Source organism: Medicago sativa, chromosome 7, assembly GCF_051527215.1.
Source record: "Medicago sativa cultivar Bolivia chromosome 7, Bolivia_mono, whole genome shotgun sequence".
Lineage (NCBI taxonomy): Eukaryota > Viridiplantae > Streptophyta > Magnoliopsida > Fabales > Fabaceae > Medicago > Medicago sativa.
The window spans coordinates 71,000,526-71,027,273 of NC_140755.1; the positions used below are offsets into that span (position 1 = coordinate 71,000,526).

At 32.3% G+C, this 26,748-nt stretch overlaps 1 long non-coding RNA gene across 1 annotated transcript; it reads left to right on the plus strand.

Moving 5' to 3' along the window:
• The first annotated feature begins 9,717 nt into the window (after nucleotides 1-9,717).
• Nucleotides 9,718-12,065, plus strand: LOC146908147 (uncharacterized). Its single transcript, XR_015018682.1, has 2 exons — nucleotides 9,718-10,581; nucleotides 11,849-12,065. It is a non-coding gene; the product is annotated as an uncharacterized LOC146908147 (long non-coding RNA).
• The last annotated feature ends 14,683 nt before the right edge of the window (nucleotides 12,066-26,748 follow it).

Genomic DNA, 26,748 nt, shown 5'->3' on the forward strand with positions numbered 1-26,748 from the left:
AATTCACTTAACCCCCATTTTGGCCTTTTTAAAAAATTCTGAAATAAACCATGGATGTCGTAGATATGCTTGTTAGATTTCCTAAGAACTATTACATGCTTCGATTCGATAAGGCTAGGCCACTTTATGACCTTTTTAGTGAAAGAAAAAGGTCAAAAACGAGTAAAATCCATAAATTAACAAGGAAATTCACTTAACCCCCATTTTGGCCTTTTTAAAAAATTCTAAAATAAACCATGGATGTCGTAGATATGCTTGTTAGATTTCCTAGGAACTATTACATGCTTCGATTTGATAAGGCTAGGCCACTTTGTGACCTTTTTAGTGAAAGAAAAAGGGTCAAAAACGAGTAATATCCGTAAATTAACAAGGAAATTCACTTAACCCTTGTTTTGTCCATTTTCGAAAATGATAAAATCAACCTTGGAATTAGAATATATGCTTGTTAGATTTCATAGGAACTATTACATGCTTCGATTCGATAAGGCTAGGCCACTTTATGATCTTTTTAGTGAAAGAAAAAAGGTCAAAAATGAGTAAAATCCGTATATTAACAAGGAAATTCAATTAACCCCCATTTTGGCCTTTTTAAAAAATTCTAAAATAAACCATGGATGTCGTAGATATGCTTGTTAGATTTCCTAGGAACTATTACATGCTTCGATTCGATAAGGCTAGGCCACTTTATGACCTTTTTAGTGAAAGAAAAAGGTCAAAAACGAGTAAAATCCATAAATTAACAAGGAAATTCACTTAACCCCCATTTTGGCCTTTTTAAAAAATTCTAAAATAAACCATGGATGTCGTAGATATGCTTGATAGATTTCCTAGGAACTATTACATGCTTCGATTCGATAAGGCTAGGCCACTTTATGGCCTTTTTAGTGAAAGAAAAAGGTCAAAAACGAGTAAAATCCATAAATTAACAAGGAAATTCACTTAACCCCCATTTTGGCCTTTTTAAAAAATTCTAAAATAAACCATGGATGTCGTAGATATGCTTGTTAGCTTTCCTAAGAACTATTACATGCTTCGATTCGATAAGGGTAGGCCACTTTATGACCTTTTTAGTGAAAGAAAAAGGGTCAAAAACGAGTAAAATCCGTAAATTAACAAGGAAATTCACTTAACCCTTATTTTGTCCATTTTCGAAAATGATAAAATCAACCTTGGATTTCGAATATATGCTTGTTAGATTTCATAGGAACTATTACATGCTTCGATTCAATAAGGCTAGGCCACTTTATGACCTTTTTAGTGAAAGAAAAAGGTCAAAAACTAGTAAAATCCATAAATTAACAAGGAAATTCACTTAACCCCCATTTTGGCCTTTTTAAAAAATTCTAAAATAAACCATGGATGTCGTAGATATGCTTGTTAGCTTTCCTAAGAACTATTACATGCTTTGATTCGATAAGGCTAGGCCACTTTATGACCATTTTAGTGAAAGAAAAAGGGTCAAAAACGAGTAAAATCCGTAAATTAACAAGGAAATTCACTTAACCCTTATTTTGTCCATTTTCGAAAATGATAAAATCAACCTTGGAATTCGAATATATGCTTGTTAGATTTCATAGGAACTATTACATGCTTCGATTCGATAAGGCTAAGCCACTTTATGACCTATTTAGTGAAAGAAAAAGGGTCAAAAACGAGTAAAATCCGTAAATTAACAAGGAAATTCAATTAACCCCCATTTTGGCCGTTTTTAAAAATTCTAAAATAAACCATGGATGTCGTAGATATGCTTGATAGATTTCCTAGGAACTATTAAATGCTTCGATTCGATGAGGCTAGGCCACTTTATGACCTTTTTAGTGAATTAAAAAAGGTCAAAAACGAGTAAAATCCGTAAATTAACAAGGAAATTCACTTAACCCTCATTTTGTCCATTTTTGAAAATGATAAAATCAACCTTGGAATTCGAATATATGCTTGTTAGATTTCATAGGAACTATTACATGCTTCGGTTCGATAAGGCTAGGCCACTTTATGACCTTTTTAGTGAAAGAAAAAGGTCAAAAACGAGTAAAATCCATAAATTAACAAGGAAATTCACTTAACCCCCATTTTAGCCTTTTTAAAAAATTCTGAAATAAACCATGGATGTCGTAGATATGCTTGTTAGATTTCCTAAGAACTATTACATGCTCCGATTCGATAAGGCTAGGCCACTTTATGACCTTTTTAGTGAAAGAAAAAGGGTCAAAAACGAGTAAAATCCGTAAATTAACAAGGAAATTCAATTAACCCTCATTTTGTCCATTTTCGAAAATGATAAAATCAACCTTGGAATTCGAATATATGCTTGTTAGATTTCACAGGAACTATTACATGCTTCGATTCGATAAGGCTAGGCCACTTTATGACCTTTTTAGTGAAAGAAAAAGGTCAAAAACTAGTAAAATCCATAAATTAACAAGGAAATTCACTTAACCCCCATTTTGGCCTTTTTAAAAAATTCTAAAATAAACCATGGATGTCGTAGATATGCTTGTTAGCTTTCCAAAGAACTATTACATGCTTCGATTCGATAAGGCTAGGCCACTTTATGACCTTTTTAGTGAAAGAAAAAGGGTCAAAAACGAGTAAAATCCGTAAATTAACAAGGAAATTCACTTAACCCTTATTTTGTCCATTTTCGAAAATGATAAAATCAACCTTGGAATTCGAATATATGCTTGTTAGATTTCATAGGAACTATTACATGCTTCGATTCGATAAGGCTAAGCCACTTTATGACCTATTTAGTGAAAGAAAAAGGGTCAAAAACGAGTAAAATCCGTAAATTAACAAGGAAATTCAATTAACCCCCATTTTGGCCGTTTTTAAAAATTCTAAAATAAACCATGGATGTCGTAGATATGCTTGATAGATTTCCTAGGAACTATTAAATGCTTCGATCGATGAGGCTAGGCCACTTTATGACCTTTTTAGTGAATTAAAAAAGGTCAAAAACGAGTAAAATCCGTAAATTAACAAGGAAATTCACTTAACCCTCATTTTGTCCATTTTTGAAAATGATAAAATCAACCTTGGAATTCGAATATATGCTTGTTAGATTTCATAGGAACTATTACATGCTTCGATTCGATAAGGCTAGGCCACTTTATGACCTTTTTAGTGAAAGAAAAAGGTCAAAAACGAGTAAAATCCATAAATTAACAAGGAAATTCACTTAACCCCCATTTTAGCCTTTTTAAAAAATTCTGAAATAAACCATGGATGTCGTAGATATGCTTGTTAGATTTCCTAAGAACTATTACATGCTCCGATTCGATAAGGCTAGGCCACTTTATGACCTTTTTAGTGAAAGAAAAAGGGTCAAAAACGAGTAAAATCCGTAAATTAACAAGGAAATTCAATTAACCCTCATTTTGTCCATTTTCGAAAATGATAAAATCAACCTTGGAATTCGAATATATGCTTGTTAGATTTCACAGGAACTATTACATGCTTCGATTCGATAAGGCTAGGCCACTTTATGACCTTTTTAGTGAAAGAAAAAGGTCAAAAACTAGTAAAATCCATAAATTAACAAGGAAATTCACTTAACCCCCATTTTGGCCTTTTTAAAAAATTCTGAAATAAACCATGGATGTCGTAGATATGCTTGTTAGATTTCCTAAGAACTATTACATGCTTCGATTCGATAAGGCTAGGCCACTTTATGACCTTTTTAGTGAAAGAAAAAGGTCAAAAACTAGTAAAATCCATAAATTAACAAGGAAATTCACTTAACCCCCATTTTGGCCTTTTTAAAAAATTCTAAAATAAACCATGGATGTCGTAGATATGCTTGTTAGCTTTCCTAAGAACTATTACATGCTTCGATTCGATAAGGCTAGGCCACTTTATGACCTTTTTAGTGAAAGAAAAAGGGTCAAAAACGAGTAAAATCCGTAAATTAACAAGGAAATTCACTTAACCCTTATTTTGTCCATTTTCAAAAATGATAAAATCAACCTTGGAATTCGAATATATGCTTGTTAGATTTCATAGGAACTATTACATGCTTCGATTCGATAAGGCTAAGCCACTTTATGACCTATTTAGTGAAAGAAAAAGGGTCAAAAACGAGTAAAATCCGTAAATTAACAAGGAAATTCAATTAACCCCCATTTTGGCCGTTTTTAAAAATTCTAAAATAAACCATGGATGTCGTAGATATGCTTGATAGATTTCCTAGGAACTATTACATGCTTCGATTCGATGAGGCTAGGCCACTTTATGACCTTTTTAGTGAATTAAAAAAGGTCAAAAACGAGTAAAATCCGTAAATTAACAAGGAAATTCACTTAACCCTCATTTTGTCCATTTTTGAAAATGATAAAATCAACCTTGGAATTCGAATATATGCTTGTTAGATTTCATAGGAACTATTACATGCTTCGATTCGATAAGGCTAGGCCACTTTATGACCTTTTTAGTGAAAGAAAAAGGTCAAAAACGAGTAAAATCCATAAATTAACAAGGAAATTCACTTAACCCCCATTTTAGCCTTTTTAAAAAATTCTGAAATAAACCATGGATGTCGTAGATATGCTTGTTAGATTTCCTAAGAACTATTACATGCTTCGATTCGATAAGGCTAGGCCACTTTATGACCTTTTTAGTGAAAGAAAAAGGTCAAAAACGAGTAAAATCCATAAATTAACAAGGAAATTCACTTAACCTCCATTTTGGCCTTTTTAAAAAATTCTAAAATAAACCATGGATGTCGTAGATATGCTTGTTAGATTTCCTAGGAACTATTACATGCTTCGATTTGATAAGGCTAGGCCACTTTATGACCTTTTTAGTGAAAGAAAAAGGGTCAAAAACGAGTAATATCCGTAAATTAACAAGGAAATTCACTTAACCCTTATTTTGTCCATTTTCGAAAATGATAAAATCAACCTTGGAATTCGAATATATGCTTGTTAGATTTCATAGGAACTATTACATGCTTCGATTCGATAAGGCTAGGCCACTTTATGATCTTTTTAGTGAAAGAAAAATGGTCAAAAATGAGTAAAATCCGTATATTAACAAGGAAATTCAATTAACCCCCATTTTGGCCTTTTTAAAAAATTCTGAAATAAACCATGGATGTCGTAGATATGCTTGTTAGATTTCCTAAGAACTATTACATGCTTCGATTCGATAAGGCTAGGCCACTTTATGACCTTTTTAGTGAAAGAAAAAGGTCAAAAACTAGTAAAATCCATAAATTAACAAGGAAATTCACTTAACCCCCATTTTGGCCTTTTTAAAAAATTCTAAAATAAACCATGGATGTCGTAGATATGCTTGTTAGCTTTCCTAAGAACTATTACATGCTTCGATTCGATAAGGCTAGGCCACTTTATGACCTTTTTAGTGAAAGAAAAAGGGTCAAAAACGAGTAAAATCCGTAAATTAACAAGGAAATTCACTTAACCCTTATTTTGTCCATTTTCGAAAATGATAAAATCAACCTTGGAATTCGAATATATGCTTGTTAGATTTCATAGGAACTATTACATGCTTCGATTCGATAAGGCTAAGCCACTTTATGACCTATTTAGTGAAAGAAAAAGGGTCAAAAACGAGTAAAATCCGTAAATTAACAAGGAAATTCAATTAACCCCCATTTTGGCCGTTTTTAAAATTCTAAAATAAACCATGGATGTCGTAGATATGCTTGATAGATTTCCTAGGAACTATTACATGCTTCGATTCGATGAGGCTAGGCCACTTTATGACCTTTTTAGTGAATTAAAAAAGGTCAAAAACGAGTAAAATCCGTAAATTAACAAGGAAATTCACTTAACCCTCATTTTGTCCATTTTTGAAAATGATAAAATCAACCTTGGAATTCGAATATATGCTTGTTAGATTTCATAGGAACTATTACATGCTTCGATTCGATAAGGCTAGGCCACTTTATGACCTTTTTAGTGAAAGAAAAAGGTCAAAAACGAGTAAAATCCATAAATTAACAAGGAAATTCACTTGACCCCCATTTTAGCCTTTTTAAAAAATTCTGAAATAAACCATGGATGTCGTAGATATGCTTGTTAGATTTCCTAAGAACTATTACATGCTTCGATTCGATAAGGCTAGGCCACTTTATGACCTTTTTAGTGAAAGAAAAAGGTCAAAAACGAGTAAAATCCATAAATTAACAAGGAAATTCACTTAACCTCCATTTTGGCCTTTTTAAAAAATTCTAAAATAAACCATGGATGTCGTAGATATGCTTGTTAGATTTCCTAGGAACTATTACATGCTTCGATTTGATAAGGCTAGGCCACTTTATGACCTTTTTAGTGAAAGAAAAAGGGTCAAAAACGAGTAATATCCGTAAATTAACAAGGAAATTCACTTAACCCTTATTTTGTCCATTTTCGAAAATGATAAAATCAACCTTGGAATTCGAATATATGCTTGTTAGATTTCATAGGAACTATTACATGCTTCGATTCGATAAGGCTAGGCCACTTTATGATCTTTTTAGTGAAAGAAAAATGGTAAAAAATGAGTAAAATCCGTATATTAACAAGGAAATTCAATTAACCCCCATTTTTGCCTTTTTAAAAAATTCTAAAATAAACCATGGATGTCGTAGATATGCTTGTTAGATTTCCTAGGAACTATTACATGCTTCGATTCGATAAGGCTAGGCCACTTTATGACCTTTTTAGTGAAAGAAAAAGGTCAAAAACGAGTAAAATCCATAAATTAACAAGGAAATTCACTTAACCCCCATTTTGGCCTTTTTAAAAAATTCTAAAATAAACCATGGATGTCGTAGATATGCTTGTTAGCTTTCCTAAGAACTATTACATGCTTCGATTCGATAAGGCTAGGCCACTTTATGACCTTTTTAGTGAAAGAAAAAGGGTCAAAAACGAGTAAAATCCGTAAATTAACAAGGAAATTCACTTAACCCTTATTTTGTCCATTTTCGAAAATGATAAAATCAACCTTGGAATTCGAATATATGCTTGTTAGATTTCATAGGAACTATTACATGCTTCGATTCGATAAGGCTAAGCCACTTTATGACCTATTTAGTGAAAGAAAAAGGGTCAAAAACGAGTAAAATCCGTAAATTAACAAGGAAATTCAATTAACCCCCATTTTGGCCGTTTTTAAAATTCTAAAATAAACCATGGATGTCGTAGATATGCTTGATAGATTTCCTAGGAACTATTACATGCTTCGATTCGATGAGGCTAGGCCACTTTATGACCTTTTTAGTGAATTAAAAAAGGTCAAAAACGAGTAAAATCCGTAAATTAACAAGGAAATTCACTTAACCCTCATTTTGTCCATTTTTGAAAATGATAAAATCAACCTTGGAATTCGAATATATGCTTGTTAGATTTCATAGGAACTATTACATGCTTCGATTCGATAAGGCTAGGCCACTTTATGACCTTTTTAGTGAAAGAAAAAGGTCAAAAACGAGTAAAATCCATAAATTAACAAGGAAATTCACTTGACCCCCATTTTAGCCTTTTTAAAAAATTCTGAAATAAACCATGGATGTCGTAGATATGCTTGTTAGATTTCCTAAGAACTATTACATGCTTCGATTCGATAAGGCTAGGCCACTTTATGACCTTTTTAGTGAAAGAAAAAGGTCAAAAACGAGTAAAATCCATAAATTAACAAGGAAATTCACTTAACCTCCATTTTGGCCTTTTTAAAAAATTCTAAAATAAACCATGGATGTCGTAGATATGCTTGTTAGATTTCCTAGGAACTATTACATGCTTCGATTTGATAAGGCTAGGCCACTTTATGACCTTTTTAGTGAAAGAAAAAGGGTCAAAAACGAGTAATATCCGTAAATTAACAAGGAAATTCACTTAACCCTTATTTTGTCCATTTTCGAAAATGATAAAATCAACCTTGGAATTCGAATATATGCTTGTTAGATTTCATAGGAACTATTACATGCTTCGATTCGATAAGGCTAGGCCACTTTATGATCTTTTTAGTGAAAGAAAAATGGTAAAAAATGAGTAAAATCCGTATATTAACAAGGAAATTCAATTAACCCCCATTTTTTCCTTTTTAAAAAATTCTAAAATAAACCATGGATGTCGTAGATATGCTTGTTAGATTTCCTAGGAACTATTACATGCTTCGATTCGATAAGGCTAGGCCACTTTATGACCTTTTTAGTGAAAGAAAAAGGTCAAAAACGAGTAAAATCCATAAATTAACAAGGAAATTCACTTAACCCCCATTTTGGCCTTTTTAAAAAATTCTAAAATAAACCATGGATGTCGTAGATATGCTTGTTAGCTTTCCTAAGAACTATTACATGCTTCGATTCGATAAGGGTAGGCCACTTTATGACCTTTTTAGTGAAAGAAAAAGGGTCAAAAACGAGTAAAATCCGTAAATTAACAAGGAAATTCACTTAACCCTTATTTTGTCCATTTTCGAAAATGATAAAATCAACCTTGGAATTCGAATATATGCTTGTTAGATTTCATAGGAACTATTACATGCTTCGATTCGATAAGGCTAGGCCACTTTATGATCTTTTTAGTGAAAGAAAAAAGGTCAAAAATGAGTAAAATCCGTATATTAACAAGGAAATTAAATTAACCCCCATTTTGGCCTTTTTAAAAAATTTTAAAATAAACCATGGATGTCGTAGATATGCTTGTTAGATTTCCTAGGAACTATTACATGCTTCGATTCGATAAGGCTAGGCCACTTTATGACCTTTTTAGTGAAAGAAAAAGGGTCAAAAACGAGTAAAATCCGTAAATTAACAAGGAAATTCACTTAACCCTCATTTTGTCCATTTTCGAAAATGATAAAATCAACCTTGGAATTCGAATATATGCTTGTTAGATTTCACAGGAACTATTACATGCTTCGATTCGATAAGGCTAGGCCACTTTATGACCTTTTTAGTGAAAGAAAAAGGTCAAAAACTAGTAAAATCCATAAATTAACAAGGAAATTCACTTAACCCCCATTTTGGCCTTTTTAAAAAATTCTGAAATAAACCATGGATGTCGTAGATATGCTTGTTAGATTTCCTAAGAACTATTACATGCTTCGATTCGATAAGGCTAGGCCACTTTATGACCTTTTTAGTGAAAGAAAAAGGTCAAAAACTAGTAAAATCCATAAATTAACAAGGAAATTCACTTAACCCCCATTTTGGCCTTTTTAAAAAATTCTAAAATAAACCATGGATGTCGTAGATATGCTTGTTAGCTTTCCTAAGAACTATTACATGCTTCGATTCGATAAGGCTAGGCCACTTTATGACCTTTTTAGTGAAAGAAAAAGGGTCAAAACACTACCACAATTTTGGCTTTTAATAGCACAATTTTAATAGCGTTTATGGATAAATGCTATTAAAAATATAACTCATAGATCTATTATAGCACTTTTCAGAAAGCGCTAAGAAAAACATTATAAAAATTGGGTTAGATAGCGCTTTTCTATAAACGCTATTATTTTGGTTTGCACTAATAGCGCTTTTCAAGAAATGCTATTGTTGGAGGGGGGGTTAAAAATAGCGTTTTACACAAACGCTATTGTTTGGGCTTTAAGAAAAATAAAAAACACACTTTTCAAATACACTAGAGTTAAGACTTATTAATGGCATATTAGTAAATATGACCTATGTGGACTAATGAGGGAACAAAAAGATAAGGAAAAAAAAAGGTTAATATGCATAACTTCTCTTCTCTTTTACTCAGAACCGTTTCTTCCTCCTTCTCTCTCGTAACCCACCACCAGCCATCCCATTCTCGGTGCCATTTCGGCCGCCACGTGCACGGATCGGAAAAAATAAGACCATTTTATTTATCCTCTCGACGAGATCTTTCCATTGGCACAGTTAATTTCATGAAAGGAGCAACTTTTCCGTCAACCCTTTTTTCCCTCCGCCGCAGAAAGGAGCTTTTCTAGCCACTATATTTTGTCTGTCTTATTCTTCTTTTATATTTGAGTCATATTTGTAGATAATTTCTTCTTTCACCTTTGTTTGGTGGTATCACTAGTGATTTTGAACAAACCACCGTGTCGGAGTTCTCTGCCATCGTGGACCACCGTGCCGGAGATGACTTAGGGTTGAGACTGAAGCAAGGTTAGTTGATTTCCTCTTTTCCTCCTTGAGCGGGTAAGAACAGCACAAACCATTACCCTTATTTTCGCAATTCTCATATTTGCTTGAAAAATTGTTGTTGTATGTGGAAATTGACTGAGTATGATGCTGGAAATTCGATAAGGAGCTGAAATTCAAGAAATTGGAAGGAATAATGAACTTGGGAAAAAAAGGCAACACTAGACCTTCTAAATGCTTGCTGGAAATTAGAGTTCAGGTAGGTTCCCTAAACTAAGCTTTAATTTGAGTAATAAGGACTGGAATTGTGAGGTATTTCATTGAAAGTACACTAATTATTTCCCTTTTGTTGTGGTGTGATTCCAAATATGAATTTGGTATCAATCATAATGTTGGAGTTGTGGGAACATCAAATTCAAGTGGAAAATGGAGATGAGCCAAGGAACCAAAGGTTGGAGAGTTAGAAACACTTAACACTTGGAAAATCATCAAGGTTCATCGAGTTGAAGGTATGTTTTCCTTTCATAGGCTTGAATTCAATTAGTTAGAGTTGAATATGTAGTTAGACGAGTTTTTGAACCTTTTTATGCAGAAAATTTAACAAAAACTTGCAGCTGTAGTTGAGACTAATTATGATCATTTGGATAAGTTTTGAATGATTTTATGTATAAAATTATGCAGAAAATCTGCAGCTGCAAGTGGAATTGTTTGTGTTTGTTTCAAATGGGTTTTACACGTTTTATGCAGAAAATTATGCAGCTGCAAGTGGAACTGTTTTTTGTTTGTTTCGAATGTGTTTTTACATGCTTTTATGCATAAAATGCAGCTGCAATTGGGATTAGTTATGTGTCTTAAATGAAGTTTTGGCTTTTGGATCATTTTGAACCGTTGAGCGATCCGTCATAGTTCCAATGGATTCAAAACATTTCCAATACTTACCATCACTATCCTTCAAACTTGTAGGAATGATGAGTGGATATTAAAGAGATAAAAACTTCATGAGTTAGACATAGACGAAATGATTAGAGGGAACATTAAAATGTCATTGTAGTTTATAAGTTAATAATCTCAATCTAATGGAATGAGTTACTTGAACTTATTTGGCCTATAGGTAATATGAGTAAAAATGAATTGAGAAATAATTACATGTACATCCTAATAATTTTGATGAACATATCATTTTATAGCAAATGATGGTATTGTAAATTCATTACAATGAACACAAGTATTAACATTAGTAAAAGTAATCGTGGTTAATGCCAAAGTTATAAGTGGTTAAACTTTGAAATTCCCGATATTTGGACATTATGTAGATGTTTATGTAGACATTATCTTCATCTTTTTTACCTTCAGGAATATTGCACTTAGTTTCTTGTGTCATTTTAAATTGCTACGTGCTTTCTCTGAATGGTAATTGTGTCATTGTTAAAATTTTATATCTTGATCATACCTTAATCCTATTGAGAAGTATGAACTCACTAGTGGTTATGGTTAGTTAGTTTAGGAAACTACAGGGACTGGACATAGTATTTGGCTTATAAATCTATTTGTTTCTATATGTTAATACATTCTCAAAGCTTTTGTCACTTATTACAGTTGAAAATCTGAGCAACAATTATAATTTATACGACTGATCTGATATTATTAAGATTTGCCATTGTTATTGTCTATTCATTTTTATGATTTACATCTATGGCTTACTAGTTTTTATGATAATGATTTGATTATTGTTTCATTTGGATTTGATTTCTCACTTGCATTGTATCCCACTTGCAGGAGGAGATTTTAATTAATTTTCCCTTATGTGTCCCCCTCAAGAAACAAAGATTCTCTTATGCCTGCAATGTAAATAATTTTGTTTTACTTTGAATTAGTGGTAGCTGTTTGTTTTATCTTTGTATTACTATTAGTATAGGCAGTAAAGTAAAATAGTATAATACCATGGGTATGAATTTATTATTTCATTTTATTGTGCACAAACTTTGCATTTTTATGCAACTGTCATTAAATCTCATTTGTAATTAAGTTTATGATCAACATATTATTGTTGTTTATTTCTATTAATGGATGACTAGTGTTTCTGATCTGTATATATATTTTTTGTCTGGTTAGTATCTTATTATGGTGTTTTTGGTTGTAGAATTGATTTAAAAAAAATAAATTGGACTTTTATTAGCGCTTTTCCGAAAGCGCTAATAAAGGGGGGATAGTTAAGATAGCGCTTTCTGGAAAACGCTAAGAAACATCTGTTTAATTTAGCACAGAAATAAGGCTATATTAGCGCTTTTCTGAAAGCGCTATTGAAACGTTGCTATTTAATAGCGTTTTAGAAACGCTATTATAGGGGTTCATACCTATTATAGCGGGGGCTTTCTTAGCGCTTCACAAGCGCTATTAACAACCCAAATGAATGCTATTAAAGGGGGTATTTTGTAGTAGTGAAAACGAGTAAAATCCGTAAATTAACAAGGAAATTCACTTAACCCTTATTTTGTCCATTTTCGAAAATGATAAAATCAACCTTGGAATTCGAATATATGCTTGTTAGATTTCATAGGAACTATTACATGCTTCGATTCGATAAGGCTAAGCCACTTTATGACCTATTTAGTGAAAGAAAAAGGGTCAAAAACGAGTAAAATACGTAAATTAACAAGGAAATTCAATTAACCCCCATTTTGGCCGTTTTTAAAAATTCTAAAATAAACCATGGATGTCGTAGATATGCTTGATAGATTTCCTAGGAACTATTACATGCTTCGATTCGATGAGGCTAGGCCACTTTATGACCTTTTTAGTGAATTAAAAAAGGTCAAAAACGAGTAAAATCCGTAAATTAACAAGGAAATTCACTTAACCCTCATTTTGTCCATTTTTGAAAATGATAAAATCAACCTTGGAATTCGAATATATGCTTGTTAGATTTCATAGGAACTATTACATGCTTCGATTCGATAAGGCTAGGCCACTTTATGACCTTTTTAGTGAAAGAAAAAGGTCAAAAACGAGTAAAATCCATAAATTAACAAGGAAATTCACTTAACCCCCATTTTAGCCTTTTTAAAAAATTCTGAAATAAACCATGGATGTCGTAGATATGCTTGTTAGATTTCCTAAGAACTATTACATGCTTCGATTCGATAAGGCTAGGCCACTTTATGACCTTTTTAGTGAAAGAAAAAGGTCAAAAACGAGTAAAATCCGTAAATTAACAAGGAAATTCACTTAACCCCCATTTTGGCCTTTTTAAAAAATTCTAAAATAAACCATGGATGTCGTAGATATGCTTGTTAGATTTCCTAGGAACTATTACATGCTTCGATTTGATAAGGCTAGGCCACTTTATGACCTTTTTAGTGAAAGAAAAAGGGTCAAAAACGAGTAATATCCGTAAATTAAGAAGGAAATTCACTTAACCCTTATTTTGTCCATTTTCGAAAATGATAAAATCAACCTTGGAATTCGAATATATGCTTGTTAGATTTCATAGGAACTATTACATGCTTCGATTCGATAAGGCTAGGCCACTTTATGACCTTTTTAGTGAAAGAAAAAGGTCAAAAACGAGTAAAATCCATAAATTAACAAGGAAATTCACTTAACCCCCATTTTAGCCATTTTAAAAAATTCTGAAATAAACCATGGATGTCGTAGATATGCTTGTTAGATTTCCTAAGAACTATTACATGCTTCGATTCGATAAGGCTAGGCCACTTTATGACCTTTTTAGTGAAAGAAAAAGGTCAAAAACGAGTAAAATCCATAAATTAACAAGGAAATTCACTTAACCCCCATTTTGGCCTTTTTAAAAAATTATAAAATAAACCATGGATGTCGTAGATATGCTTGTTAGATTTCCTAGGAACTATTACATGCTTCGATTTGATAAGGCTAGGCCACTTTATGACCTTTTTAGTGAAAGAAAAAGGGTCAAAAACGAGTAATATCCGTAAATTAACAAGGAAATTCACTTAACCCTTATTTTGTCCATTTTCGAAAATGATAAAATCAACCTTGGAATTCGAATATATGCTTGTTAGATTTCATAGGAACTATTACATGCTTCGATTCGATAAGGCTAGGCCACTTTATGATCTTTTTAGTGAAAGAAAAAAGGTCAAAAATGAGTAAAATCCGTATATTAACAAGGAAATTCAATTAACCCCCATTTTGGCCTTTGTAAAAAATTCTAAAATAAACCATGGATGTCGTAGATATGCTTGTTAGATTTCCTAGGAACTATTACATGCTTCGATTCGATAAGGCTAGGCCACTTTATGACCTTTTTAGTGAAAGAAAAAGGGTCAAAAACGAGTAAAATCCGTAAATTAACAAGGAAATTCACTTAACCCTTATTATGTCCATTTTCGAAAATGATAAAATCAACCTTGGAATTCGAATATATGCTTGTTAGATTTCATAGGAACTATTACATGCTTCGATTCGATAAGGCTAAGCCACTTTATGACTTATTTAGTGAAAGAAAAAGGGTCAAAAACGAGTAAAATACGTAAATTAACAAGGAAATTCAATTAACCCCCATTTTGGCCGTTTTTAAAAATTCTAAAATAAACCATGGATGTCGTAGATATGCTTGATAGATTTCCTAGGAACTATTACATGCTTCGATTCGATGAGGCTAGGCCACTTTATGACCTTTTTAGTGAATTAAAAAAGGTCAAAAACGAGTAAAATCCGTAAATTAACAAGGAAATTCACTTAACCCTCATTTTGTCCATTTTTGAAAATGATAAAATCAACCTTGGAATTCGAATATATGCTTGTTAGATTTCATAGGAACTATTACATGCTTCGATTCGATAAGGCTAGGCCACTTTATGACCTTTTTAGTGAAAGAAAAAGGTCAAAAACGAGTAAAATCCATAAATTAACAAGGAAATTCACTTAACCCCCATTTTAGCCTTTTTAAAAAATTCTGAAATAAACCATGGATGTCGTAGATATGCTTGTTAGATTTCCTAAGAACTATTACATGCTTCGATTCGATAAGGCTAGGCCACTTTATGACCTTTTTAGTGAAAGAAAAAGGTCAAAAACGAGTAAAATCCGTAAATTAACAAGGAAATTCACTTAACCCCCATTTTGGCCTTTTTAAAAAATTCTAAAATAAACCATGGATGTCGTAGATATGCTTGTTAGATTTCCTAGGAACTATTACATGCTTCGATTTGATAAGGCTAGGCCACTTTATGACCTTTTTAGTGAAAGAAAAAGGGTCAAAAACGAGTAATATCCGTAAATTAAGAAGGAAATTCACTTAACCCTTATTTTGTCCATTTTCGAAAATGATAAAATCAACCTTGGAATTCGAATATATGCTTGTTAGATTTCATAGGAACTATTACATGCTTCGATTCGATAAGGCTAGGCCACTTTATGACCTTTTTAGTGAAAGAAAAAGGTCAAAAACGAGTAAAATCCATAAATTAACAAGGAAATTCACTTAACCCCCATTTTAGCCTTTTTAAAAAATTCTGAAATAAACCATGGATGTCGTAGATATGCTTGTTAGATTTCCTAAGAACTATTACATGCTTCGATTCGATAAGGCTAGGCCACTTTATGACCTTTTTAGTGAAAGAAAAAGGTCAAAAACGAGTAAAATCCATAAATTAACAAGGAAATTCACTTAACCCCCATTTTGGCCTTTTTAAAAAATTCTAAAATAAACCATGGATGTCGTAGATATGCTTGTTAGATTTCCTAGGAACTATTACATGCTTCGATTTGATAAGGCTAGGCCACTTTATGACCTTTTTAGTGAAAGAAAAAGGGTCAAAAACGAGTAATATCCGTAAATTAACAAGGAAATTCACTTAACCCTTATTTTGTCCATTTTCGAAAATGATAAAATCAACCTTGGAATTCGAATATATGCTTGTTAGATTTCATAGGAACTATTACATGCTTCGATTCGATAAGGCTAGGCCACTTTATGATCTTTTTAGTGAAAGAAAAAAGGTCAAAAATGAGTAAAATCCGTATATTAACAAGGAAATTCAATTAACCCCCATTTTGGCCTTTGTAAAAAATTCTAAAATAAACCATGGATGTCGTAGATATGCTTGTTAGATTTCCTAGGAACTATTACATGCTTCGATTCGATAAGGCTAGGCCACTTTATGACCTTTTTAGTGAAAGAAAAAGGGTCAAAAACGAGTAAAATCCGTAAATTAACAAGGAAATTCACTTAACCCTTATTATGTCCATTTTCGAAAATGATAAAATCAACCTTGGAATTCGAATATATGCTTGTTAGATTTCATAGGAACTATTACATGCTTCGATTCGATAAGGCTAAGCCACTTTATGACCTATTTAGTGAAAGAAAAAGGGTCAAAAACGAGTAAAATACGTAAATTAACAAGGAAATTCAATTAACCCCCATTTTGGCCGTTTTTAAAAATTCTAAAATAAACCATGGATGTCGTAGATATGCTTGATAGATTTCCTAGGAACAATTACATGCTTCGATTCGATGAGGCTAGGCCACTTTATGACCTTTTTAGTGAATTAAAAAAGGTCAAAAACGAGTAAAATCCGTAAATTAACAAGGAAATTCACTTAACCCTCATTTTGTCCATTTTTGAAAATGATAAAATCAACCTTGGAATTCGAATATATGCTTGTTAGATTTCATAGGAACTATTACATGCTTCGATTCGATAAGGCTAGGCCACTTTATGACCTTTTTAGTGAAAGAAAAAGGTCAAAAACGAGTAAAATCCATAAATTAACAAGGAAATTCACTTAACCCCCATTTTAGCCTTTTTAAAAAATTCTGAAATAAATCATGGATGTCGTAGATATGCTTGTTAGATTTCCTAAGAACTATTACATGCTTCGATTCGATAAGGCTAGGCCACTTTATGACCTTTTTAGTGAAAGAAAAAGGTCAAAAACGAGTAAAATCCGTAAATTAACAAGGAAATTCACTTAACCCCCATTTTGGCCTTTTTAAAAAATTCTAAAATAAACCATGGATGTCGTAGATATGCTTGTTAGATTTCCTAGGAACTATTACATGCTTCGATTTGATAAGGCTAGGCCACTTTATGACCTTTTTAGTGAAAGAAAAAGGGTCAAAAACGAGTAATATCCGTAAATTAAGAAGGAAATTCACGTAACCCTTATTTTGTCCATTTTCGAAAATGATAAAATCAACCTTGGAATTCGAATATATGCTTGTTAGATTTCATAGGAACTATTACATGCTTCGATTCGATAAGGCTAGGCCACTTTATGACCTTTTTAGTGAAAGAAAAAGGTCAAAAACGAGTAAAATCCATAAATTAACAAGGAAATTCACTTAACCCCCATTTTAGCCTTTTTAAAAAATTCTGAAATAAACCATGGATGTCGTAGATATGCTTGTTAGATTTCCTAAGAACTATTACATGCTTCGATTCGATAAGGCTAGGCCACTTTATGACCTTTTTAGTGAAAGAAAAAGGTCAAAAACGAGTAAAATCCATAAATTAACAAGGAAATTCACTTAACCCCCATTTTGGCCTTTTTAAAAAATTCTAAAATAAACCATGGATGTCGTAGATATGCTTGTTAGATTTCCTAGGAACTATTACATGCTTCGATTTGATAAGGCTAGGCCACTTTATGACCTTTTTAGTGAAAGAAAAAGGGTCAAAAACGAGTAATATCCGTAAATTAACAAGGAAATTCACTTAACCCTTATTTTGTCCATTTTCGAAAATGATAAAATCAACCTTGGAATTCGAATATATGCTTGTTAGATTTCATAGGAACTATTACATGCTTCGATTCGATAAGGCTAGGCCACTTTATGATCTTTTTAGTGAAAGAAAAAAGGTCAAAAATGAGTAAAATCCGTATATTAACAAGGAAATTCAATTAACCCCCATTTTGGCCTTTGTAAAAAATTCTAAAATAAACCATGGATGTCGTAGATATGCTTGTTAGATTTCCTAGGAACTATTACATGCTTCGATTCGATAAGGCTAGACCACTTTATGACCTTTTTAGTGAAAGAAAAAGGTCAAAAACGAGTAAAATCCATAAATTAACAAGGAAATTCACTTAACCCCCATTTTGGCCTTTTTAAAAAATTCTAAAATAAACCATGGATGTCGTAGATATGCTTGATAGATTTCCTAGGAACTATTACATGCTTCGATTCGATAAGGCTAGGCCACTTTATGACCTTTTTAGTGAAAGAAAAAGGTCAAAAACGAGTAAAATCCATAAATTAACAAGGAAATTCACTTAACCCCCATTTTGGCCTTTTTAAAAAATTCTAAAATAAACCATGGATGTCGTAGATATGCTTGTTAGCTTTCCTAAGAACTATTACATGCTTCGATTCGATAAGGCTAGGCCACTTTATGACCTTTTTAGTGAAAGAAAAAGGGTCAAAAACGAGTAAAATCCGTAAATTAACAAGGAAATTCACTTAACCCTCATTTTGTCCATTTTCGAAAATGATAAAATCAACCTTGGAATTCGAATATATGCTTGTTAGATTTCACAGGAACTATTACATGCTTCGATTCGATAAGGCTAGGCCACTTTATGACCTTTTTAGTGAAAGAAAAAGGTCAAAAACTAGTAAAATCCATAAATTAACAAGGAAATTCACTTAACCCCCATTTTGGCCTTTTTAAAAAATTCTGAAATAAACCATGGATGTCGTAGATATGCTTGTTAGATTTCCTAAGAACTATTACATGCTTCGATTCGATAAGGCTAGGCCACTTTATGACCTTTTTAGTGAAAGAAAAAGGTCAAAAACTAGTAAAATCCATAAATTAACAAGGAAATTCACTTAACCCCCATTTTGGCCTTTTTAAAAAATTCTAAAATAAACCATGGATGTCGTAGATATGCTTGTTAGCTTTCCTAAGAACTATTACATGCTTCGATTCGATAAGGCTAGGCCACTTTATGACCTTTTTAGTGAAAGAAAAAGGGTCAAAAACGAGTAAAATCCGTAAATTAACAAGGAAATTCACTTAACCCTTATTTTGTCCATTTTCGAATATGATAAAATCAACCTTGGAATTCGAATATATGCTTGTTAGATTTCATAGGAACTATTACATGCTTCGATTCGATAAGGCTAAGCCACTTTATGACCTATTTAGTGAAAGAAAAAGGCTCAAAAACGAGTAAAATACGTAAATTAACAAGGAAATTCAATTAACCCCCATTTTGGCCGTTTTTAAAAATTCTAAAATAAACCATGGATGTCGTAGATATGCTTGATAGATTTCCTAGGAACTATTACATGCTTCGATTCGATGAGGCTAGGCCACTTTATGACCTTTTTAGTGAATTAAAAAAGGTCAAAAACGAGTAAAATCCGTAAATTAACAAGGAAATTCACTTAACCCTCATTTTGTCCATTTTTGAAAATGATAAAATCAACCTTGGAATTCGAATATATGCTTGTTAGATTTCATAGGAACTATTACATGCTTCGATTCGATAAGGCTAGGCCACTTTATGACCTTTTTAGTGAAAGAAAAAGGTCAAAAACGAGTAAAATCCATAAATTAACAAGGAAATTCACTTAACCCCCATTTTAGCCTTTTTAAAAAATTCTGAAATAAACCATGGATGTCGTAGATATGCTTGTTAGATTTCCTAAGAACTATTACATGCTTCGATTCAATAAGGCTAGGCCACTTTATGACCTTTTTAGTGAAAGAAAAAGGTCAAAAACGAGTAAAATCCGTAAATTAACAAGGAAATTCACTTAACCCCCATTTTGGCCTTTTTAAAAAATTCTAAAATAAACCATGGATGTCGTAGATATGCTTGTTAGATTTCCTAGGAACTATTACATGCTTCGATTTGATAAGGCTAGGCCACTTTATGACCTTTTTAGTGAAAGAAAAAGGGTCAAAAACGAGTAATATCCGTAAATTAACAAGGAAATTCACTTAACCCTTATTTTGTCCCCTTTCGAAAATGATAAAATCAACCTTGGAATTCGAATATATGCTTGTTAGATTTCATAGGAACTATTACATGCTTCGATTCGATAAGGCTAGGCCACTTTATGATCTTTTTAGTGAAAGAAAAAAGGTTAAAAATGAGTAAAATCCGTATATTAACAAGGAAATTCAATTAACCCCCATTTTGGCCTTTTTAAAAAATTCTAAAATAAACCATGGATGTCGTAGATATGCTTGTTTGATTTCCTAGGAACTATTACATGCTTCGATTCGATAAGGCTAGGCCACTTTATGACCTTTTTAGTGAAAGAAAAAGGTCAAAAACGAGTAAAATCCATAAATTAACAAGGAAATTCACTTAACCCCCATTTTGGCCTTTTTAAAAAATTCTAAAATAAACCATGGATGTCGTAGATATGCTTGATAGATTTCCTAGGAACTATTACATGCTTCGATTCGATAAGGCTAGGCCACTTTATGACCTTTTTAGTGAAAGAAAAAGGTCAAAAACGAGTAAAATCCATAAATTAACAAGGAAATTCACTTAACCCCCATTTTGGCCTTTTTAAAAAATTCTAAAATAAATCATGGATGTCGTAGATATGCTTGTTACCTTTCCTAAGAACTATTACATGCTTCGATTCGATAAGGGTAAGCCACTTTATGACCTTTTTAATGAAAGAAAAAGGGTCAAAAACGAGTAAAATCCGTAAATTAACAAGGAAATTCAGTTAACCCTTATTTTGTCCATTTTCGAAAATGATAAAATCAACCTTGGAATTCGAATATATGCTTGTTAGATTTCACAGGAACTATTACATGCTTCGATTCGATAAGGCTAGGCCACTTTATGACCTTTTTAGTGAAAGAAAAAGGTCAAAAACTAGTAAAATCCATAAATTAACAAGGAAATTCACTTAACCCCCATTTTGGCCTTTTTAAAAAATTCTGAAATAAACCATGGATGTCGTAGATATGCTTGTTAGATTTCCTAAGAACTATTACATGCTTCGATTCGATAAGGCTAGGCCACTTTATGACCTTTTTAGTGAAAGAAAAAGGTCAAAAACTAGTAAAATCCATAAATTAACAAGGAAATTCACTTAACCCCCATTTTGGCCTTTTTAAAAAATTCTAAAATAAACCATGGATGTCGTAGATATGCTTGTTAGCTTTCCTAAGAACTATTACATGCTTTGATTCGATAAGGCTAGGCCACTTTATGACCTTTTTAGTGAAAGAAAAAGGGCCAAAAACGAGTAAAATCCGTAAATTAACAAGGAAATTCACTTAACCCTTATTTTGTCCATTTTCGAAAATGATAAAATCAACCTTGGAATTCGAATATATGCTTGTTAGATTTCATAGGAACTTTTACATGCTTCGATTCGATAAGGCTAAACCACTTTATGACCTATTTAGTGAAAGAAAAAGGGTCAAAAATGAGTAAAATCCGTAAATTAACAAGGAAATTCAATTAACCCCCATTTTGGCCGTTTTTAAAAATTCTAAAATAAACCATGGATGTCGTAGATATGCTTGATAGATTTCCTAGGAACTATTACATGCTTCGATTCGATGAGGCTAGGCCACTTTATGACCTTTTTAGTGAATTAAAAAAGGTCAAAAACGAGTAAAATCCGTAAATTAACAAGGAAATTCACTTAACCCTCATTTTGTCCATTTTTGAAAATGATAAAATCAACCTTGGAATTCGAATATATGCTTGTTAGATTTCATAGGAACTATTACATGCTTCGATTCGATAAGGCTAGGCCACTTTATGACCTTTTTAGTGAAAGAAAAAGGTCAAAAACGAGTAAAATCCATAAATTAACAAGGAAATTCACTTGACCCGCATTTTAGCCTTTTTAAAAAATTCTGAAATAAACCATGGATGTCGTAGATATGCTTGTTAGATTTCCTAAGAACTATTACATGCTTCGATTCGATAAGGCTAGGCCACTTTATGACCTTTTTAGTGAAAGAAAAAGGTCAAAAATGAGTAAAATCCATAAATTAACAAGAAAATTCACTTAACCCCCATTTTGGCCGTTTTTAAAAATTCTAAAATAAACCATGGATGTCGTAGATATTCTTGTTAGATTTCCTAGGAACTATTACATGCTTCGATTCGATATGGCTAGGCCATTTTATGACCTTTTCAATGAAAGAAAAAGGGTCAAAAACGAGTAAAATCCGTAAATTAACAAGGAAACTCACTTAACCCCCATTTTGGCCGTTTTTAAAAATACTAAAATAAACCATGGATGTCGTAGATATGCTTGCTAGATTTCCTAGGAACTATTACATGCTTCGATTCGATAAGGCTAGGCCACTTTATGACCTTTTTAGTGAAAGAAAAAGGGTCAAAAACGAGTAAAATCCGTAAATTAACAAGGAAATTCAATTAACCCCCATTTTGGCCGTTTTTAAAAATTGTAAAATAAACCATGGATGTCGTAGATATGCTTGATAGATTTCCTAGGAACAATTACATGCTTCGATTCGATAAGGCTAGGCCACTTTATGACCTCTTTAGTGAATTAAAAAAGGTCAAAAACGAGTAAAATCCGTAAATTAACAAGGAAATTCACTTAACACTCACTTTGTCCATTTTTGAAAATGATAAAATCAACCTTGGAATTCGAATATATGCTTGTTAGATTTCATAGGAACTATTACATGCTTCGATTCGATAAGGCTAGGCCACTTTATGACCTTTTTAGTGAAAGAAAAAGGTCAAAAACGAGTAAAATCCATAAATTAACAAGGAAATTCACTTAACCCCCATTTTGGCCTTTTTAAAAAATTCTGAAATAAACCATGGATGTCGTAGATATGCTTGTTAGATTTCCTAAGAACTATTACATGCTTCGATTCGATAAGGCTAGGCCACTTTATGACCTTTTTAGTGAAAGAAAAAGGTCAAAAACGAGTAAAATCCATAAATTAACAAGGAAATTCACTTAACCCCCATTTTGGCCTTTTTTAAAAATTCTAAAATAAACCATGGATGTCGTAGATATGCTTGATAGATTTCCTAGGAACTATTACATGCTTCGATTCGATAAGGCTAGGCCACTTTATGACCTTTTTAGTGAATTAAAAAAGGTCAAAAACGAGTAAAATCCGTAAATTAACAAGGAAATTCACTTAACACTCACTTTGTCCATTTTTGAAAATGATAAAATCAACCTTGGAATTCGAATATATGCTTGTTAGATTTCATAGGAACTATTACATGCTTCGATTCGATAAGGCTAGGCCACTTTATGACCTTTTTAGTGAAAGAAAAAGGTCAAAAACGCGTAAAATCCATAAATTAACAAGGAAATTCACTTAACCCCCATTTTGACCTTTTTAAAAAATTCTAAAATAAACCATGGATGTCGTAGATATGCTTGTTAGATTTCCTAGGAACTATTACATGCTTCGATTCGATAAGGCTAGGCCACTTTATGACCTTTTTAGTGAAAGAAAAAGGTCAAAAACGCGTAAAATCCATAAATTAACAAGGAAATTCACTTAACCCCCATTTTGGCCTTTTTAAAAAATTCTAAAATAAACCATGGATGTCGTAGATATGCTTGATAGATTTCCTAGGAACTATTACATGCTTCGATTCGATAAGGCTAGGCCACTTTATGACCTTTTTAGTGAAAGAAAAAGGGTCAAAAACGAGTAAAATCCGTAAATTAACAAGGAAATTCACTTAACCCTCATTTTGTCCATTTTCGAAAATGATAAAATCAACCTTGGAATTCGAATATATGCTTGTTAGATTTCACAGGAACTATTACATGCTTCGATTCGATAAGGCTAGGCCACTTTATGACCTTTTTAGTGAAAGAAAAAGGTCAAAAACTAGTAAAATCCATAAATTAACAAGGAAATTCACTTAACCCCCATTTTGGCCTTTTTAAAAAATTCTGAAATAAACCATGGATGTCGTAGATATGCTTGTTAGATTTCCTAAGAACTATTACATGCTTCGATTCGATAAGGCTAGGCCACTTTATGACCTTTTTAGTGAAAGAAAAAGGTAAAAAACGAGTAAAATCCATAAATTAACAAGGAAATTCACTTAACCCCCATTTTGGCATTTTTAAAAAATTCTAAAATAAACCATGGATGTCGTAGATATGCTTGATAGATTTCCTAGGAACTATTACATGCTTCGATTCGATAAGGCTAGGCCACTTTATGACCTTTTTAGTGAATTAAAAAAGGTCAAAAACGAGTAAAATCCGTAAATTAACAAGGAAATTCACTTAACCCTCATTTTGTCCATTTTTGAAAATGATAAAATCAACCTTGGAATTCGAATATATGCTTGTTAGATTTCATAGGAACTATTACATGCTTCGATTCGATAAGGCTAGGCCACTTTATGACCTTTTTAGTGAAAGAAAAAGGGTCAAAAACGAGTAAAATCCGTAAAGTAACAAGGAAATTCACTTAACCCTTATTTTGTCCATTTTCGAAAATGATAAAATCAACCTTGGAATTCGAATATATGCTTGTTAGATTTCATAGGAACTATTACATGCTTCGATTCGATAAGGCTAGGCCACTTTATGACCTTTTTAGTGAAAGAAAAAGGTCAAAAACGAGTAAAATCCATAAATTAACAAGGAAATTCACTTAACCCCCATTTTGGCCTTTTTAAAAAATTCTAAAATAAACCATGGATGTCGTAGATATGCTTGTTAGATTTCCTAGGAACTATTACATGCTTCGATTCGATAAGGCTAGGCCACTTTATGACCTTTTTAGTGAAAGAAAAAAGGGTCAAAAACGAGTAAAATCCATAAATTAACAAGGAAATTCACTTAACCCCCATTTTGGCCTTTTTAAAAAATTCTAAAATAAACCATGGATGTCGTAGATATGCTTGTTAGATTTCCTAAGAACTATTACATGCTTCGATTCGATAAGGCTAGGCCACTTTATGACCTTTTTAGTGAAAGAAAAAGGTAAAAAACGAGTAAAATCCATAAATTAACAAGGAAATTCACTTAACCCCCATTTTGGCATTTTTAAAAAATTCTAAAATAAACCATGGATGTCGTAGATATGCTTGATAGATTTCCTAGGAACTATTACATGCTTCGATTCGATAAGGCTAGGCCACTTTATGACCTTTTTAGTGAATTAAAAAAGGTCAAAAACGAGTAAAATCCGTAAATTAACAAGGAAATTCACTTAACCCTCATTTTGTCCATTTTTGAAAATGATAAAATCAACCTTGGAATTCGAATATATGCTTGTTAGATTTCATAGGAACTATTACATGCTTCGATTCGATAAGGCTAGGCCACTTTATGACCTTTTTAGTGAAAGAAAAAGGTCAAAAACGAGTAAAATCCATAAATTAACAAGGAAATTCACTTAACCCCCATTTTGGCCTTTTTAAAAAATTCTAAAATAAACCATGGATGTCGTAGATATGCTTGTTAGATTTCCTAGGAACTATTACAGGCTTCGATTCGATAAGGCTAGGCCACTTTATGACCTTTTTAGTGAAAGAAAAAAGGGTCAAAAACGAGTAAAATCCTTAAATTAACAAGGAAATTCACTTAACCCCCATTTTGGCCTTTTTAAAAAATTCTAAAATAAACCATGGATGTCGTAGATATGCTTGTTAGCTTTCCTAAGAACTATTACATGCTTTGATTCGATAAGGCTAGGCCACTTTATGACCTTTTTAGTGAAAGAAAAAGGGCCAAAAACGAGTAAAATCCGTAAATTAACAAGGAAATTCACTTAACCCTTATTTTGTCCATTTTCGAAAATGATAAAATCAACCTTGGAATTCGAATATATGCTTGTTAGATTTCATAGGAACTTTTACATGCTTCGATTCGATAAGGCTAAACCACTTTATGACCTATTTAGTGAAAGAAAAAGGGTCAAAAACGAGTAAAATCCGTAAATTAACAAGGAAATTCAATTAACCCCCATTTTGGCCGTTTTTAAAAATTCTAAAATAAACCATGGATGTCGTAGATATGCTTGATAGATTTCCTAGGAACTATTACATGCTTCGATTCGATGAGGCTAGGCCACTTTATGACCTTTTTAGTGAATTAAAAAAGGTCAAAAACGAGTAAAATCCGTAAATTAACAAGGAAATTCACTTAACCCTCATTTTGTCCATTTTTGAAAATGATAAAATCAACCTTGGAATTCGAATATATGCTTGTTAGATTTCATAGGAACTATTACATGCTTCGATTCGATAAGGCGAGGCCACTTTATGACCTTTTTAGTGAAAGAAAAAGGTCAAAAACGAGTAAAATCCATAAATTAACAAGGAAATTCACTTGACCCGCATTTTAGCCTTTTTAAAAAATTCTGAAATAAACCATGGATGTCGTAGATATGCTTGTTAGATTTCCTAAGAACTATTACATGCTTCGATTCGATAAGGCTAGGCCACTTTATGACCTTTTTAGTGAAAGAAAAAGGTCAAAAATGAGTAAAATCCATAAATTAACAAGAAAATTCACTTAACCCCCATTTTGGCCGTTTTTAAAAATTCTAAAATAAACCATGGATGTCGTAGATATTCTTGTTAGATTTCCTAGGAACTATTACATGCTTCGATTCGATATGGCTAGGCCATTTTATGACCTTTTCAATGAAAGAAAAAGGGTCAAAAACGAGTAAAATCCGTAAATTAACAAGGAAACTCACTTAACCCCCATTTTGGCC